Genomic DNA, 19,173 nt, shown 5'->3' with positions numbered 1-19,173 from the left:
TTGCTTTAAAATGTGCTTTCTGCATCCATTTTCCTCAATACTTAATTAACTGGAGAAAAAGCCTGAAATGAAGTTTCAGTTCAGTAGGTGTTTCACTTTTGTCCCCACTATCTCATTCATTTATTTCTTTCAGCTCACTCGAGTCGCAAGGACTTTATTTTTCATTTGCAAGAAATTCTGCAGTCCAGATTATCTCCTTTTATAGCTAAATCCCTCTGGAAAAGGCATCTCATGCTGGGAGGAGGCACAGAGGCAAGACTGAAGAAGAGGTAGGGAAAGACAATCCAATATCAAACCAGAACTGCAGTGAGTGTAGGTAAGCAAAACATAGCTGGTCATTTATTCAGCCAGCCATCGCAAAAGGCTGTGTTCAAAACCCATGTAGATGATGCCTTTAGTGGTTTCGTGGTGGCCTTGGCAGTGCTGAGGTAAAGGTCTTACTTAATGATAGTAAAGGTCTTTTCCAACCGAGTTGATCCTATGATTCTATGCACCTCCAACAGTGCTGCAATAACAGCATGAGAGGGGTTAGTCAGGAGTTGCAACACGTTACAAAGACCAGTCTTGAACTTTGCAGTGAACAGTTTAGTTTTAACATTGCAAAAGCAGTTTCCATCTATGCTAAATACCAGACAAAGTTAGAAACAAGCACTGCTTTACAAGATTGCAGCTATTACAGCACTAGCAATGCTTGAGCAACATCTGTGGTGCTTCTTTAGGCATCTACAGTGCAGGTAACTGCTTGAAAGCACTTGGCTCTCCCCTTCATTCCCCTTCCCTCGGTGTGACCTCTTCTGCTGTAAGTGCCTGTGGGAAGATAAGAGCCTGCATGCAGTAAGCTACCATGGAGCAGAGCTCCACAAAACATGTTGCACAAGGTAGCAGCAAATCTACCTTTTCTTTGTAAGAATAATGTGGAAGACTGCTACTAAATCATAGCCTGGACTCTAAAGTTATGCCTACCATGTGCACCTTTTCCTCAGAAGACACCAGTTTGATGTTCCAGAATTCATTGGAGCAAAATGGGCTGCAAGTGGGCTGACTTGCTCATGACTGAGAAAATTATTAATATTACAGTAAGAATGAATCAAGTGGAAAATGGATTATGGGTTAATCAATTAGGATTACTAGAGCATCCCCAAGGAATTCTGCTTTATTAAGAGATGATAATCATGATGGCCTCTTTTTGACCTGTGGGTATTCATGACATAAAATGGAGACTAGAACCTGTCATGTAGAAAGGGCAAAAGATGGGCAGATTCCGAGGAACCTATTGGGAAAATCTTAAAACTTCAGTTCAGTTTAAAGGCCGTTACAATGGGTATTCAATCTTAAGCACTTTAACAGAAAATTAGTTGTTCTTGTTGAAACATATTAAGGACAATGGATAATTGGAATTGGAAACCAATAACGTCCAGTGCTTCAAAAGAATCACTTTTCTAGTTCAGTGTTATACTAGTTCTGAACACTGCACTAGTGCTCAGAAAATATATATGGCAATCCAAACTCCTTGTGATAGGGATTTCTGTGTGCATATGCTTTGTTCAAATGACAGATGAGATTTGCAATATTCAATGTCAGGGGCTTTGTTTTTGAGAAGTTTATGGCCTTGATAGACATTAAGAATGCCCAAGAATAGTGAAAAGAGCAACTTTCAAAATCGCTTCCATAGCTCTAAATTGATTCTTGTAATAATTTCTAAACCAATCTAAAAGTCATTAAAAGCTGTCTGCAAGGCTGCTCTTTGTAAATATTATAGGGTAATTTTCTGTCTTCTCTGCTCTGTTTTGCTGAGTTGACTGCTAAAATGAACCTTCACCAAAAGGGAAAAATCCAGTACAGCAGCCAAGGCTACGGAAGGCTGAGGACTCTCAGAGCTTGTGGCCAGATCTGCACAGTGCTGAGCCAGCAGATTTGATTCTGTATTTTAACTACGTGACTGTCACCTTTTCCTCTCTTTTCCCCTCTAGATCTCATTTTGAAGCTTGCTGACATTTAACTAAATCATGGTCTGTGTCAGGCTTGGTTTCAGTGCTGAAGTAATCAAATGCAGGTGTGAAGAGTCTATAGTCATCTGTTTGTATTTCCTGGAATCACAGAATGGTTTGGGATGGAAACGACCTTAAGATCATCCAGCTCCAATCCCCTGCCATGGGCAGGGACATCTCACACTAGACCATGTCACCCAAGGCTCTGTCCAACCTGGCCTTGAACACTGCCAGGGATGGAGCATTTACCATTTCTCTGGGCAACCTGTGCGAGTGCCTCAGCACCCTCACAGTAAAGAACTTCTAACCTGAACTTCCCCTGTTTCAGTTTAAACCCATCACCCCTTGTCCTATAGCTACAGTCCCTATTTCCCAGTTGTCTCCACATATGGAAACCCTGGTTTACCTAGGAAGGTACCTGTGTACTTGTAGAATCATACAATCATAGAATAGTTAGGGTTGGAAAGGACCTTAAGATCATCTAGTTCCCCTGGTATTTGCCACCGCACACACAGCTGAATGTGCATATGGAATGGGAAGAACCAGAGCAACATTTCAGTCTACTTGGCTCTGCAGTATATACTGCCAGAGTGGGCAGTGAAAAGAGCATGTCCAGCTGAAACTTAGGCAAAATTTAAGACACTGAAATGAAACTGTTCATGCTGGAACTTCTATAAATATTAGCCATGCCACTTTGCCAAAATTGAAGATTCCTTCTTTGAGTCCCATGCAGAAGAGAACTCATTTCACAGGACATTTCCCCTTCTGCTTATGACGGGGCCATTGGGTCAGTTCTGGTTTGGAAGAAAGTTTCCACATACCAGCTCACTGACATTTTCTGTTGTGAGAAGAATAAACTTTGGGTCCTGTGCTCATCTCAGAGCAGTCATTTTCATTTTTACTGGTTTACTTCTAAAACTTTCCCATGTGCAGTATCTAATTATGGTACATTACAAAAACCTGTGTTTCAGTGGTACCAGTGCACAGTGCTGAAAGGGACTGTTGGTAAATTGCTTATGCACTTTGATGATTAAGCCAGTAATTATTGCATTAGCATCCTAAACCACACTTTTCAGCTGATATATCTCCTCCTAAGGCAATCCCAGGAGACGTGATGGGCTAAGTAGAAAGGATATGGCACTGGAAGAAGGGAAGAGCAAAGAACATGTAGGACATGGTGCCAGGGATTAAGTGGAGGTTGCTTTCTCCTGTTTCTGCTTCAGTGTGACTCAGGGTAGTGCTCGGGTGTGGTACATCAAAAAGGATTTCTCTTTTCCTTAGAAATGTATAAACAGACCTTTCCAGCACTGGCTATGAAAGACCCTATGACACTTCCTGCCAGGTCTTATCACTGAGGTTATACTCACACAGTAATCAAAGCAAATGATTTTATTACGTTGAGTGGATCTTTTATAAGAGCATGTAGGGATGGGACAAGGGGAATGGCTTTAACCTGACAGAGGAGAGATTGAGATGAGCTCTTAGGCAGAAGTTCTTCCCTGTGAGGGTGCTGAGGCGCTGGCACAGGGTGCCCAGAGAAGCTGTGGCTGCCCCATCCCTGGCAGTGTTCAAGGCCAGGTTGGACACAGGGGCTTGGAGCAACCTGCTCTAGTGTGAGGTGTCCCTGCCCGTGGCAGGGGGTTGGAACTGGATGAGCTTTAAGGTCCCTTCCAACCCAAACCAGTCTGTGATTCTCTGAGTAAGATGCCCTTTCAGCTTCCACACCACTGTGCCATTCAACTGCCTATGCTGTTCCATGCTCCTGTCCTGAAATGTTTGGTAACACAGCTGGGTGACATTTATCATCTGTCTTCAACCTCCCTCTCACCTGAAGTCAATCTTTTGGTGTCTTTACACTGCATTTTTTGAGAATGAACACTTTAGGATCCTCCTAAAAGCAAAGGCATAAAGCAAATTTAAGATATTACTTTGTGTCTTCAGGAGCTTTTGGCTTTATATGCTAAAATTTCAGGAAATAAGCTACTTGGAGCAGTTTGCTCCCTGGAAGACAGATGGGCACCAGATCCTGCACCCCTGCCATGTTGGTTTCCCATCAATGTCCTGAAATGATGCACTTACAGACCCATTTCAGAGGCTACTTCAAGCCCAGAAGTGATATTTTTCTACTCTCCTGGATTCAAAGAGCTACACTTTTGCCTGTACCTCTTAGCAAGAACCGGCATATTTTTTCTTTTTAAGGAAATATTTCTCATGGAATTGATGACTTCTTGAACTGCACCTGAGTATGGATCAGGGTTTGAGATCACTGTTCTGTGCAAATACCACCCTTGCACTTTTAAAGGTGTGTTTTATACCTGCTGTCGGATTTGAGAAAGTGGCTAGATAAGAAAACTTTTACAAGCTTTCCTGCGAGGAGACCAGTTCATTACCACCACCATTTCACTGTTTGCTCTGTGGGAATTTGTTAGAAAAGCTCCAGTTTCTTAATAAGTGTGCTGAAAAGTAATACAGTTCTAAAACACAGAGCAATGTTTGAACCTCCGGGGCTGGCTGGGTGAAAGGAGCCCTCAGCTGAAGATTTCTAAGCCGAATGCAGTCTGCAGAGGTAGTAAACCAGTGTGAACAGCAGAAATAAATCTTGATGGGAGCAGTGGTACATGCTTTCTCCTGGGCACACTATTTGAAATGGCATGTTTTAAAACAAAGCAAATTGCTTCTCAGGTATGCCTGATGAACCAGATGGAAAATTGCCTTGGGCTGCAGTCCAGTGAAAGAACTGCCCTCTCTGCCCTACTTTACCCCAATAACTATGCCATGTAGTTACCTAGACCATAGCATCAAAGGTGAAGGTGCTGGTCATTTTAAAAGGCTCTTGTCTTTGAGGCACTGTCCTTTCCTCTATGTGTTTCCTACATTCTTTCACTCTCTCCTTCACTGCTATGCAGTTACTTCCCCCCCCCCAGCTCGACAGGGGAATTAGGCAATTAATTGCTTTCTTCTTCCCCTCTGTCACCAGGTAACAACCCATTGAGTGTATAACCTTCTCCCTGGAAGGGTGATGGTGCTACCCTCTTAAAGCTGGAGAAGAGGCTATAGGTACTACGGCCACAAATTCCCTGGTAAGAGGTGAGGACTGCTTGGCTGAACATGGACATTGGGTCAGGCAATGCAGTTGGATGGGTTTAAGCATCCTCATGATGCATGAAGTGGCAGTAAACCAGAGTGGAGGTTGTTTTAGGGAACAGATCTCAGACACTATGCTGGGGTAAGTGCCAGCAGGAATTTGGAGAGGGGTGTTTTGGATAGGAAGTACAAAGAAGAGCAGAGCCCAGAGAAGGAAGTACCCAAATAACAAGCTGGAAGGCATCCAGCATGGGTAAAAAAAAAAGAACCCAAACCAAAACACTGCAAAGACCTTGGCAAATGTTTTCATCTCCTTATTTTGTCTGTGTGGTCCAGAAAACGGTGATAGTGAATAACAAGTATGTGGTTTGAAGACAACAAAATGGAAGAGAGAAATGTACTTCTGCAGGACAAAAAGTCCACTCACTCTGGAATTCCTTTCCAGCCCCTGGCCAATTCACTTTTAAAGGTCTCAAAGTGATTCAACTTCCATTACTTCTCTTATGGGAACTGTGCCTGTTCTAATAAATGTCATTGCCCACAAGCTTCTCCTGGCATAGCTTACACTTACAGTACTCAGTTAATCTCTCCAAAGAACGCTGCTTTCTCCTGTGCATGCTACATCCTTCTAATAAATAGAGGCAGTTTTGGTCATCTTCCTTTCATCGTTGCATGACTAAACATGCAAATTCATGATTTAAAAAGTCCTTTAAATCTGTTCTCGGCCAATTAATTTGATTCCTCTTTGGTGAATTTCTTTAAAGTCTTCAGACAGTATTTTTGGAAAGGAAAACAGGAGGCTTAAGCTCTCCTAAGGTGCAGAACAACACATTGAAATATATCAAACATGTTGCAACAGGATATACTAAAAATCCACTACTGTTTCCAAACTTATCCTTCTGGAAGGAATCAAGGATCTTCAGTCTGCTGCTAAAGGATTCTCAGCTCTGTTTCTAAGGCACTTAGAGCCTTGCAAGAGTTGACCTTCCAAATATACTCCGCATCCCCTAGTCAGCTGTAAATTACATATCCTCTCAAACTGAGGTGCATTGCTGGTTTCTCTCCCACAAAACTGATTTAAAATTCACTAACTTCACATCAGATTGTTCCTCAAACACTTTTGCCACCTACTGACTGTCAGTCAGACCAGCATCTAAACAGATACCAAAACACCATCTCTCTCCTAATTGTGGCACTTTGAAAGACAAAATAACCTTCTGCATTCTAATTATCTTACAATCCCTTTGATGGTTATTTACGTGTCACACAAAGCACACGTGTAACTCCCACATGGCTGGTGTTGAAGAAAGTACAATTCTAAATGGCAGCATTCCAAAGTTGCAGAAACAAATAAGCAAAGATAGCCCATTTAAAAGCCTCACTATGCCAGTTTCTCAGAAATGTTCCCACCTGAATCTGCTGCAGCAATATGAGCTTTAGAATGCAAAGCCCAAACCCCTGCCCATGAATCCTCTGGATCACCAGACCAAATGAAATGCCTTTTCGTATAGAGGCCTTTGAAGTCAGATCTAGAGGAGGACTTGAGCATCAAATCTCTCTCAAGGCTACAATTAGCAGCCTCGTTCCTTGCAGGACATGGGAGAAGTGTGGGACGAAACAGACCCAAGCCCCGTGCACTGGGCAGGGACCCTCTGACAAGCAGTTGGCAGGCAGTGCATGTGGAAGACTGTGACTAAACTCTTGTACCCTCTGTGGATCTTGTGGTTCTGTTCCAGGCCCTTAGGAATGTGTTTTTCTTCCTTGTTTTTTCTTTACTAGAAAGACTGTAAAGAAGAAAGAATTTACATTTCATGGGCAGATGCTTTGACCAGTCTGGAATAACAGCAATAACAATACCACCGCTAATACCATCTTCTCTGTGAATGACTTTCAAAAGGAAAACAGTATGTTCTTTCTGATTTTTATAAGAACAGTTGTAAGCCCAGCTCTAAGATCTGGATTAAAACAGGTAGAGGTGCTTTTACCCATCCTAGATAAGATGCCAGACTTGTGGAGCAGACAGAACTGTGGCTGTGTATTTGTGCCTGACATTTCCTATTGTCTCTCCATAGGCTGCTTCCCTCTCAGCAGGTGAGATGTTTGGATAAGCATTTTGAGCTGTATAATTCTCAGCAAGCACCACATAAGAGGAGCCTTAATGTTGAACTTAGAGTTTTATATTCTGCTCTGGTGACCAAACTCCTAAAAGCTAGTTATTAAAACCTAACGTCTTCTTACTGGATTTAGTCACAGCCTACAAGTCTCTCTTGCTGGTCTACTCTAGAACATAGCAGTCACAGCAAAAAAGTGCAGCAACAAGCATTCTTTGTAAACAGGTTTCATGTAATTAAAGCCATTCTGCATGTTAAGTACATTATCTGTCTTTTAGAAGCATAATTAGACTAATAGACAAGAATGTACAGAGTAAATCTCTACCAGTCCTCCGTGGAAAACATGCTTACTGCTGCTTTTGAAGAAGTAGTTTCTCCTCACCTTGTATTAAAATTGCATAGCAGTCAATCTGCCACAAATTGTTGCTCAGCATTGATATACAACATTTCTACTGGAGGTGACAGAATATTTAATAATAGATGTTTTTTGCTCACCTCATCATGGTTATGCCTCTTGCTTTTAATGTGCATTTGAAATGCATCTTCTAATGCCCTAAAAAACAGAATGAAAAGTAACATCATTGCAAAACAAAGACTGTTCAAAGGCCATATACTTCCAAATGGAAACCACCACTTAATCTGTCTTTCAGATCACTCAAAATACATCCCAGCTTTTCACTTTTGCCCTGTCCTTATCGTACCCATCATTGGATTTAAAAAATAAAATCTCAAACATTTTAAGGTTGTTGAATATTCTCATTGCAAGCGCATGCAGTTGGACAGGAACTGTCTCTAAATATACAATTCCAACTTCTTCTTCCATATTCTATTCAAATATAAGAGTTTTAGTGCTCTTCATCCCCCTCTGCATTTTGCTGGGGCCTAAATCTTTCTTGCTGTTGTCAAGCACTGTCCCACCACATTCACTGGGTGAAAATGCTGAGGGTACTGGACAGTACTGCAAGCAGCTTCCTAGATTCACTTATAGCTGTTACTCCTTTGTCTGGGACACTGCATTACCCAGAGCACTTTAAATTGCCTCTAGCCAATACTTTTTAGACCTCTGAAGGTCATTTGTATTGTCTCTGCTTTTTGGCTTCCTTCTAAGTGAAACACCAAAGGCTGAACTTTCATACCTTCGTTAACTAGGTGTATCAGGGAAAGAGAGATGCCTTCAGGAAGTGCTCTCAATATCCTTTTTTAATGGCTATGACCAGCTGCAAGCGAAAGACGTGCTCATAGTGACGAGCATCAGTAAAAATAAAGACCTAACTGAGCAGGGAAATGAGGTCTCCAGGTTCTAAAATCATAACTCAGGTAAATATAACCCAATAGTTTCATTTTCAGGCAATCATAAAAGCTGAAAATACCTGCAGTGAGCTGGAGGGCCCAGCAGAGCTGTTTTGGCTCTATACTGTATATTTGAATTGGGAGGGTATTTATGATTTTATCTGTAGAGAAACTGGCCTAAATAAAGGGAGATTTTAAAATCTCTATTTTATTCTATTTATCATATTAATCCTACAGCAGATTAGCTAAAGCCATTATTTGTGTCTTTTCTAGTCTGCCACTAAATCTATTTAGAAATTCAACATCTGATTTAAGATGAAAGGCTACTCTTGATTGCTCGCTTTTATTCTGCAGAGAAATCAAGTTGTTATTAGAGACTACCTAAGAAAACAATGGATGAATTTTAATAACCTTTGGTTTTGAGGCAAGAGTGCACAGCATCTAAACAACTTCCATCTAAAGTCAACAGAGCAGTCCTTTCACCCTACAAGCCTGAGCATGGACACCCTGGAGCCCCACTGTGTTATGAGTTGGGCTGAATGTAGAACATGTGTCACATCATCCAGGTACAAGTTTGTGTTCTCTTGTTTGGTTTTCACTATCTATAAACAAAACCCCTTATTTTTCTGAAGGATACTAATCCTGTTAATATGGAGGCTGACACACAGTAGGTTTTTAGGGGGTTATTTTAATGTTATCTTCTTGTTAACTGTATGTATGGACAGGCATGATACTTGGCAATCTTTAAAATGTGTGGTGAGTCAGTATTTTTCAAATCTACTAATGTTTCTCCCAGTGTAACCAGAAAGTTCACTTCTAATTTGGGCCTTGAAGTTGGAAAGCTGCTACACCTCGAAGGAAGAGGAGAACTATTACCTTTAACTGATTGCTCAGAAAACAAACTAACCACTTGTGTTAACGGCCACTTCAAAAAAACCCCAACAACATTTGAAAGAGCCTTAGGGATTTTAACTGAAATCCTCTAGATTGAAAGTATCTTGGTTTGGTGTCAGACTGAGCTTGACTGATTTCAGGGGGTTAGCACCTCCCCAGCATCAAAGCACAGCACTCGGCAAAGACTGAAATCTTAAACACTGGGGTTAAAACCTCTATCACAGGAAGCGTTTCTCCCATTTAGGATGCAGGCTAGGAAATGGCATAGAAAAGGAGCACGCACTGTTACTAGCCTACAAACAGACCTGTGGTTTATCACAGCTCTCTAAACATTAAAGATGTCCTAGATTTAAATTAGAAATGGGAGTGTGAGATGGTGTGTGTGTGTAACAGGATCTCATGGACAACATGAAACCAGAAAAGGATGCTGCAGTTAGACACCAGCAGCACTGTTTGCACTTGGCTCTAGCCTTTATCTCTTGATCATTAACTTGGTAGTGCCTACATCCTTAAGAAAGCAATTATTGCATTTATTTATTTTGCTCTTATAGGAGGGAGGAAGAAGTCTAAATGCAAAATCTTGCTCTGATGCACTTTGTTAACGAAGACTCATTGCAGCTCCATGGCTGCAATGGGTTGACTGGGAACTGGAATGAGACTGTGGTAACAATAATGTCTATCACCATACTATACATGGTCAAAGCACATGATGTTTCCATATTTCTACTAGAAGTTACTGGGAAATATGAGGATGGCTGAAAATACTTTCTGTTCAGCTACTCAGCTGAAATCATGACTCCTATAAAGTGCAGTCACAAAAGTATTCATTAAATTCAACTGATTTCAAGTTTCACTCGAATCTCATTAAAACCACCAATTCTTTACACTGATTGAATGATTGTCAAATATCTGTTACTCAATGGAATAAACAAGAAATTGGAGGCGCTTGCTTTTTGTGAAAACAACTTCTAATCAAAATATCATTTGTAAGATCTTGAAGGAAATGAAGATACTCTTCTTCTCTACACAAATACACAAGCTGTCAGCATCTTTCTTCAACACACACTGAAGACAAATAAGGCTTACAATGCCATCCAAAGAGGTAGCAGGTTTAGAGTGATTAAACTAACTCACATAAGGAATTGTGCCAACATAGCCAAAGGTGATAAATCTATTTAGTAGTCTGCAGTTTTTGCTATTCAGGTTTATACTTAAAATGACTGATTCTCTTGGCCAACTCCCTGATTACTTTAAGCCATTAATTTCATTAACCAAGAATATCTATGCCTTTTGTGAATAATCAGTTAAAAAATAGTTCCAATGCACAAAGTGTAAGTATCAAAAGATAAACTAGGGACAAACAAATATTTAACTTACTTTTCTTCGAGTTGGGATCCTGCAGAAAGTGGCATTTCAGAATCACAAATCCATAATTCATAGTTCTGCCACAAACAAGTAAAGAGAAAAAGTAGATTATTACCTTTGTATTAACATTTTACATTTCCATTCAGAGCACCATGGGAACTGATCTGATTTCATAACATATCAAAATCATAACAACATCATACTGAAGCGACATGCCAGCTCATGTGAAATAAATGTCTTAAGTGCCAATCACATAAATAGTGAAAAACTATTATTATTAGGTAGGTTTGTGTTAGTATAAACGGAAACAGGCTTGTATAACCTGAAAAATGATGCAAAGTCTATAAAGAAAAACAGAAGTTCTGACATAATAGAATATATTTGCAGACTTCAGTGAAATAACACAGCTTTTTATTTAAAAGGACATGCAAAATACATTTGTATCTTTGAAAGAAGACCTAGAAACCCAAATTGATATAGAAATTATCTTTTGCTGCAGATTATCAAATGGGATTAGGATTTTCTCTTGGTAATGTTGTAAAAACAAGGTTTTTTGGTAGTTGGAACAATGAATGGAATAGTCCTAGCTAGCACAGGGCTATTACAAATCCTGCCTGTGGTGCCTTGGCTGAGCTGTGTAGGAGTTTAACACTGATTCTGTAAAGGGGCAAGCAGGCCAAGGAATCATATAAAATTTCTCTGTCATGCATGGTTTGGCTACTGTTAAGGATGCCTTATTCTTAAAAGCACTAAAATTCACTAAATTAATCCCCCATTAATCTTAAAAAATCCAGGTGACTAATGGAGTGCAACTTCCTGTATGGCATATACAGCACTGACTGTGGACTGGGTGATGAGCACATCCTGGGCTCCAAATTATTATCTGGATGGAGGGAAAGGCTGTAAATCACAGCACCATTCAGGTTGGAAGGGACCTCTGGAGAGCATCCAGTCCAACCCCCCTGCTAAGGCAGAGCCACCCAAAGCAGGTTACAGCTAAAACAAGTGTTTGAAACCTTGGTGTGGCAAGTAGCAAAAAAGCCCTGCTTTGAAAGTAACAGATTTGTGCTGGAATACGGTGTTTTTTTCACATTGCAAAATGCCTCATTTGTGTTTCTCAGAGAGACCAATTACTTTACCTGTTCCTATTTTATTCACAGTCTGTTGACCCTATCTAGCCATGCCTGCTTAGATTTCTCAATTGCAGTCTTATTGACTTCTCACAAGATGATTTCATTTTTAGGTTTTGTTCTTAACATATATTCCCCAAAGCCAATGACTGTCATGGTTTAGGCCCAGCTGGTAACTCAGAACCATGCAGCCGCCTGCTCACTCCCCCACGCATGCAAAGCACAATGGATTAGCTGGGCTTAAACCATGACAATTCTCCATCTCATTTCTACACGACCAAGAGCTCCATTCTTTTTCTTTGTAACAACAAACTGGGTACATCAACCTCAACTAGCTGCTGAGAAAAGTGAACTGAATGTGGTCTCACATGTGCATCTTCTAAAAACCTGAAAGATCAAAAGCAGAGTGAAAAGCAGTTATGCTTCACATGATGTGTTTGAAAGTGAAATGACTTAACTTTTAGCACTGATGTATAAACAAAGTACCTGTGCAAGTCTCTTTTCTTTTCATTATTGATGTCTGCTGATTTAAGAGATGGTCTGCCAGGGGAGGAGCTCTTCTTGGGGGGAGGAGGATTATAATACCTATATTTTACAAGAAAAGATTGGTTTGATGTCTTTAAGATTTCAGGTGGAAAACACTGCTCCTTTGCTGTGAAGTAAATTGAATGTTTGTCAAGGAGGTCCCCAGAGTATGTTTTATTAAAAGAGGTTTGAAATGTCTTCTTCCTGTTGTGACTGCCTAAACGCATGTGTGACTGCAGAAGTGGTGAAGCAGATGAGCTGTCTGTACCAGAGCTGTGAACAGGAGTCTGAGACAAAGCATGCTGAGCAGTATTTTGGATGTTCTTTCTTGTAGTAGGAGCTGGCGTCAGAGTCCTTGAAGTGAACAGATACAGAGTGGGGCTGCTCTCTCTTTGTCCTGTAACTGTTGTTCTGACCAGACTTCAAATATAGATGACCATTTTCCAACAGCGAGCAGCTCGCCTGTAAGTTAAAGACCAAAATAACTCATAGAAAAATCACAAAAGCAATGTGCTGGAGACAGTGTCTTCTACAAACTGATTCACACAAGAGGAATTCTAAGTAACAGTTTTCAAACTGTCTCAAGTGGTCTAAGTGACTTGCTGAATTTCGGGAACTACAGTCAAGAGTAAAGCCACCCTGCCTCTGTGCTAGACATAGTTAAAGAGACTTTTCTCTAGATTCTTTTGCCTTCCTTCTCTTTACCAGGTTGAGCTTGCTCATGACAAGTAGTCTTGAGAAATTACATAGAAACATTCCATTTTGCTTGCCAGGGCCCATAACGGGAGAACAGGAGGTTTTTCCTTCCTTGGACATCGTGTATTCTCATCTAGGGAACTAATGTCTCAGTGGCAATCTCAGTGGCATCTTCCATTCTCTCTCCTTGATGCCCATGCAGGTGTAAGCAGGACTCCATCTCATGAGTTTGAAGTCAAACAGAATCACTGTTATCCTCATAAATACCACTGGTGAAATTGTGGCCTGTCATTTCACTGTTTATCTCTGTGGGACACAAAGTTTTACAAATCAAAACAATGCACATGTTTGAATTGGATGACATTCTTTTTAAACAGCATCATTAGTAATCTAGTGGTAAACCCACTATAATTCTCAACTAATTAGAAAGTTTTACAATCTAAATATAGCCTGCTGAGGAATTTCTGCCCCCAAGAGACACTGGACTATGTTAGAATGAAACGTTTTGCAAGACTTTGTCTATTGAGGTGAGGTCCACTGGCAGAATTTGGTGAAGAACAGGCCTACTCACACTAGCATGAGTTTGTACAGTTTCTGGAATCTGGCAGAATATATAGAATTAGGATTAATTACTTCCAGGTCTTGCTTTTACCAGTAAATACCATTCTGAAATTCAGAGATTACTGTAAAACAATGTCAAGTTATTGCATTGTGTGATAAGAAAATCATTGTGATTTAGTTCTCTTGCAAATATTGTGGACAGAAATCATCCTAATAAGAATGTTATCACACACAGCAGCAAGTTTCTGGGCACCCTTGTAATACTTAGTTAAGAATTCTAATTCCATTTGCCAAAGGAACAAAGAGAACTCACGCAGGTTTGTGAGTGGCACACGCGTATCCATGCTGTCAGTGCAGGGACACATTTTAGCCATGCACATGTAGGCATGACATGGGTACCTGTCATTGTAGGCCATGTAGGGATAGCACAGTTAGATGAGAGGATAACTGCCAGTTGGTGAAGCAGAGAGTCAAATCGTTTTCCATTTTGACTACAGTATAAAAAGCCACACTGACTAAACCTGCACTTAACTGCTGTGTTACAGGCAGGCCCCTCAGAGTGCGGCTAACTAAGGGAAGCTGGTCTCTATCATGCATCTCATCATCACAATACCTTCTGCCGGCTTGGAGAAACAATTCTGGAGTTCAGCGGTGAGGCAGGAAGACTATGTGCAAGGTCCTTCTTATATTTCTCGAGGGCTTGAATTAGTCTGTCTCTTTTCTGCTGATCCTTGTCTGTACATGTAAATATGTAAACACAACCCTTCACATTTCAACCAATGGTCAAGTCATCCAGTATTTCTCTTCATTTTTCTTTTTGCCACTAAAGACTGTTCTGTCTCCTCCTCTTAACACCAAGTAGTAGACAAAGACGACAATCATTCTACGCTTTACAGTTGGCACTTACTGTTTCCATGCCCAGCACACATCTGAATTTGGAATAAATGCAAGCCAGGACTCCAGGACATCACTCACACATTAAGTAATGAGCTACTGAAGGGATAACAGAGAACAGCAACATTTTGTTTCCACCTCCTGCACACTCTTTTCCCTATCCTAGACAGCAATTGAGTCTGGTCAAAACAGGAGAAAAGCTGAGGCAGTCAAGTAAGGATTCAAGTCCATGTACTAACAGTTGAGTGACCAAAGACAGGCTGCCACTGTGGATTGTGCAGCCAAGAAAGTGTGCTTTTTGTATTGCTCAGGGTGATAAGAGGAGGGTGACACTTCTGCTTGTACCTCACACACAAACAGAAGAGAAACAGACTTAGTCTTTTGGGAGAGGGACTCTTCATCAGGGACAGGAGAAGGAGTAATGGGTTTAAACTTAAACAGGGGAAGTTCAGGTTAGATATGAGGAAGTTCTTCCCTGTGAGGGTGCTGAGGCGCTGGCACAGGGTGCCCAGAGAAGCTGTGGCTGCCCCATCCCTGGCAGTGTTCAAGGCCAGGTTGGACACAGGGGCTTGGAGCAACCTGCTCTAGTGGAAAGTGTCCCTGGCCTTGGCACTGGATGATCTTGAGGTCCTTTCCAACCCAAACCATTCTGTGACTCTATGTAAGTTAGAGTAGGAATAAGAATATTCTCATAATAAGCATTATTGCTATATATCGTACTACATATTTTTATATATATTGTGTTATGCATTAGGTATTATAAAATAATAAAAAGACTACATAGGAATAAGAAAGGGATATGACTTAAGCCATGACCACAGAGGCCCACAGGGATAATGGTGGATAATGCAAAGCCTCCCACAATTCACCATCTTTTGTCAGACCCTTACTTTTAGCAGTGTAAACAAGAATGATGCACGACCAAAATTTTCAAGCCTTTTTACCTGCTGTGTTCATTCCAAGCACAGCTCTGAGAGAAGGGATATGAATTACAATGTGCAACAATGCCTTTCTCTTTGTAGATGGTATTTAAAAAATCATAGCCCCAGCAGTTCTGCCTGAAACTGAGGATTCACACACAAAATATCAATAAAGCGGGCTCCACTGAGGTCTTGCAAGCTGCTTATGGCTCTTTTTGGGTTGAAAATGCAGCTCTGTCAGAATTTCCTTGCCCTGTGGAGCTCTGGCACATGGCAGCACATGCCAGTATTGCTGGGCAGCCCAGCAGAGACGTGCTCTGCTCCTTCCCCTCTGGGTGCATCTGCAGAGACTCCTCGAGCAGGTCATTCTGGAGGGCTAGCAGGGATTCAGGTGGGCTTCTGAGGTGTGACTTCAGGCAGTGTTATGCCACTTGGATTAATATTGACTTACTCCTGACAAAATGCATAATCAGCCCAGGGCTCCCTTACACTGCGATTGTGAGAACTTGCATTCACAATACGCTGCAAATACTTTGCTAGTAAGAAGCAATTCCTCCTCATCTGAAGCGGTGTAATTGCAGCACGTCTCACCAGTGATAACGCCTGAAGCCTGGCAAAGCGGCACTTTTGAAAGGCAGATGCATCAACCTGAATTTAATGTTATACATTCCTGAATTAGCAGAAGGGTTACAGGGTTTTAGTTAGTCTTAAGTAATATTTCCTCTGGAAAAGGAATAGCTGAGACTTTTTTGGGTTTTAATTTAGAAAATCCAAACACTTGGATATTGCACTAAATGGTTGGCTTCTCTGAAATTTGTGATGGGTCCTGTATGGGGCACGCCACCTCTTGACAATTCCCCCATTAGGTAGCCACAAGGCTGTGGCCTAGTCATTGAAAAAAACAGATTTCATTAATAGCTAAACCCGATATATAGTCTCCTGAGGCATGTAATCTGCCTTTCCCGTCTTGCATGGACAGAAGTTCATAGCATCATCCTATTAAGAAAAACATGTTGACAATGCTAAATCCTATTTGGATGACTGAGAAGCAGGATTATACAACTCACTGGAACAAATAACAAAATGTACTTGCTCAATCGCATTCATGCAGAGATTAATACCTTCCCGTTGTATCTAGGTTTGTGTAGTGCCTGATCCAAGTACCCCCCCCCCCCAATTCTGATTAAAGATGTTGCATTCTGCAGTCATCTGAAAAATCAGATGCCAGGCAGCTTGCTGTGCAATAGTACCACCACTCAGGACACCTGGCTTCTTTCATGGCAGTGCCAATGACTTGTGCCACAGGAATAAGTGACATCCATGTCTGCCCACTGTTCTTCATGTGCCGTTTGTCTGTGTGCAGGTGAGGCAGGACAACAACTGTCTACCCAAGTCATGGTTGAGCTTTTGCCAAGCTTTGCCAAGGACAAGCAAATAAAATGTTCCAGGCCAAAGAGCCACAGGCTTTAAACAGACTGTCTAGTATTTCATTGGTATTTTTACTATAACTATGGGTTACAAACATGCCACATGGCATTAAGCCTATTCAAATAAGTGCTATTCCACTGTATTACAGTTTTGAGTAGTTAGCAAAAGCTCCTGGGCCAGAATGTCTCATAGAACTCCCTTTCCCTGATAGACACCAGGTTCCATGGCCCAGACCGTTGGGGTTTGTATGTTCCCCAGCCATGTGAGCAGACCAAGGTTTGCTGACATGTCTGTAAGGGGTTCACTTGCTTCACCTCCTTCTAGCCCTGCTCTCCCCAGTTTCTCTTTTCTCACTAGTATTTTTTCTCATCCATGGTTTTCCCCATGCTCCATCTCACAATTCCAAGGCTGCTGAGTCTTGCCTGCTCCCAGCACCCACAGGCTGCCAGTAGTGTCCCAGGCTGCTTCCAGTCTAAGCCTCTCCCCTTTTATGCTTCTCTTCCTAAAATGACCTTGCCTAAAATGACAACCCTGTGGTGGCCTGGCATGCTCCCCGGCTGCCTGAATGGATAGGATAAGAGTGGATGTCATTCTTAGGTTGTCAGGTTTGGGCTGGAAAGGACTTTAAGATCATCCAGCTCCAACCCCCTGCCACGGGCAGGGACACCTTCCACTAGAGCAGGTTGCTCCAAGCCCCTGTGTCCAACCTTGCCTTGAACACTGCCAGGGATGGGGCAGCCACAGCTTTCACATGTGCTCCTTAGAGTTCTGTTTGAAATAACAGACTGAGCACCACACTGAGCAGCCTGGCCCAGCGCATGGGCAAGAGCTACATAAGAACAAAAGGATCACCTGCCCATTCTGCCTTTCTCCAAATACTTTTTAATAACAACTAGCAATAACCAAGAACAAAAAGGAAAACAACATGCAAACCTCGTATCCCAAATGATAGGTGTTTGGGTTTTTTTCTTTTAGAAAAGCAAAAATTAGACATCCCTTGCCTTCTGATCTCATGTCCTAGCCAAAATGTTTAAGAACTAATTGTAGTTTATGGCTAAACCCATAACTGGGAATAATTTAGGATAATTAAGGGGGAGGGGAGAAAGGGAGGGCCAAGGTTTCATACAATCATAGAATGGTTTGTGTTGGAAGAGACCTTAAGATCATTCAGTTCCAACCCCCTGCCATGGGCAGGGACGCCTTCCACCAGACCAGGTTGCTCAAAGCCCCATCCAACCTGTCCTGTAGAAGCACATCATGATTAACTGTGTCACCTGAATCCTCTCAGGACATGATTATTTTCATTCCTGCATCAGTCAGTATCTTTTGACTACCTTTTTGCTGCTTCCCAGGGCATAGAATCATGTGTTATGGCCAGCGAAGCAGTTATTTAGCCAAATGTATTCAAACAGCCTTTCTGTTAAGCTCATTTATTTGCTAATTTATCATCCTTCCAACTGTGGCAGGTATTGATCTATCATGCTATTGCACAATTTCACTGATACCTGTACTGGTATCCGGTACTTGTCAGTGTGACAGAAGTACAGAAAATCAGATGAAATCTGGTCCATTTAAAAACCCAGGAAGATTCAGATACTATTGCCCCCACTCTGTTTTCCTGGCAGTTCTTGTGGCTTGCCAGTTAACAAAGCATCTTGTCTCTCCTTTGCTGCTGTGCGAAAGGCCCATGTATGCAGTGAGTGGATGCAAACTTGCTCAACATAGTAGAAACAGTTCAGCTGATAATATTGGTCAATGAGAATGAAACAAACTAAACAGATTTTTATTTGATTCATTTCTTTTTAATCATCTGGTGCCTTTCAATTCTATTTATCTTTAGCTGAAACAGTAAAGAAAAGCCGGCAAACACCTTAGACTGATTCCACAGCTGCCTCCTAAAACAGAAGGTTGTTTTCAGGTCTAAGACAATTTTAACGGCCCAAGCATGAACATGGGATATAAAGCTGGAACACGCTTCCCCTAAGTTGTTTACCAGATGTTATAAAACTCAGTGATTATAGTTAGAAATAGAATCCACACCTTGGCTCATGCCTTCATTTTTGGCTCGGAGTGGGAGTTCTGGTTTAATTCCTACCAAGTGTTTTTAAAGAGTTGGCTGATGTTTAACTCCTAATGACTTTTGAAACAACAGGGAAGTTTCAAAGGACTGCAGGGGGGGAAAAAGAAGAGCAAAAGTGGTAAATGAACCACAGGCCAATATCAGTCCTGAGCATAACAACTGACTGGCTGTTACAAGACTCAGTTAAAGGAAATGTGAGCAACGCCA

The sequence above is a fragment of the Strigops habroptila genome, chromosome 10 (assembly GCF_004027225.2).
Source record: "Strigops habroptila isolate Jane chromosome 10, bStrHab1.2.pri, whole genome shotgun sequence".
Taxonomy (NCBI): Eukaryota; Metazoa; Chordata; class Aves; order Psittaciformes; family Psittacidae; genus Strigops; species Strigops habroptila.
Note: the sequence above shows the minus strand (reverse complement) of the source record.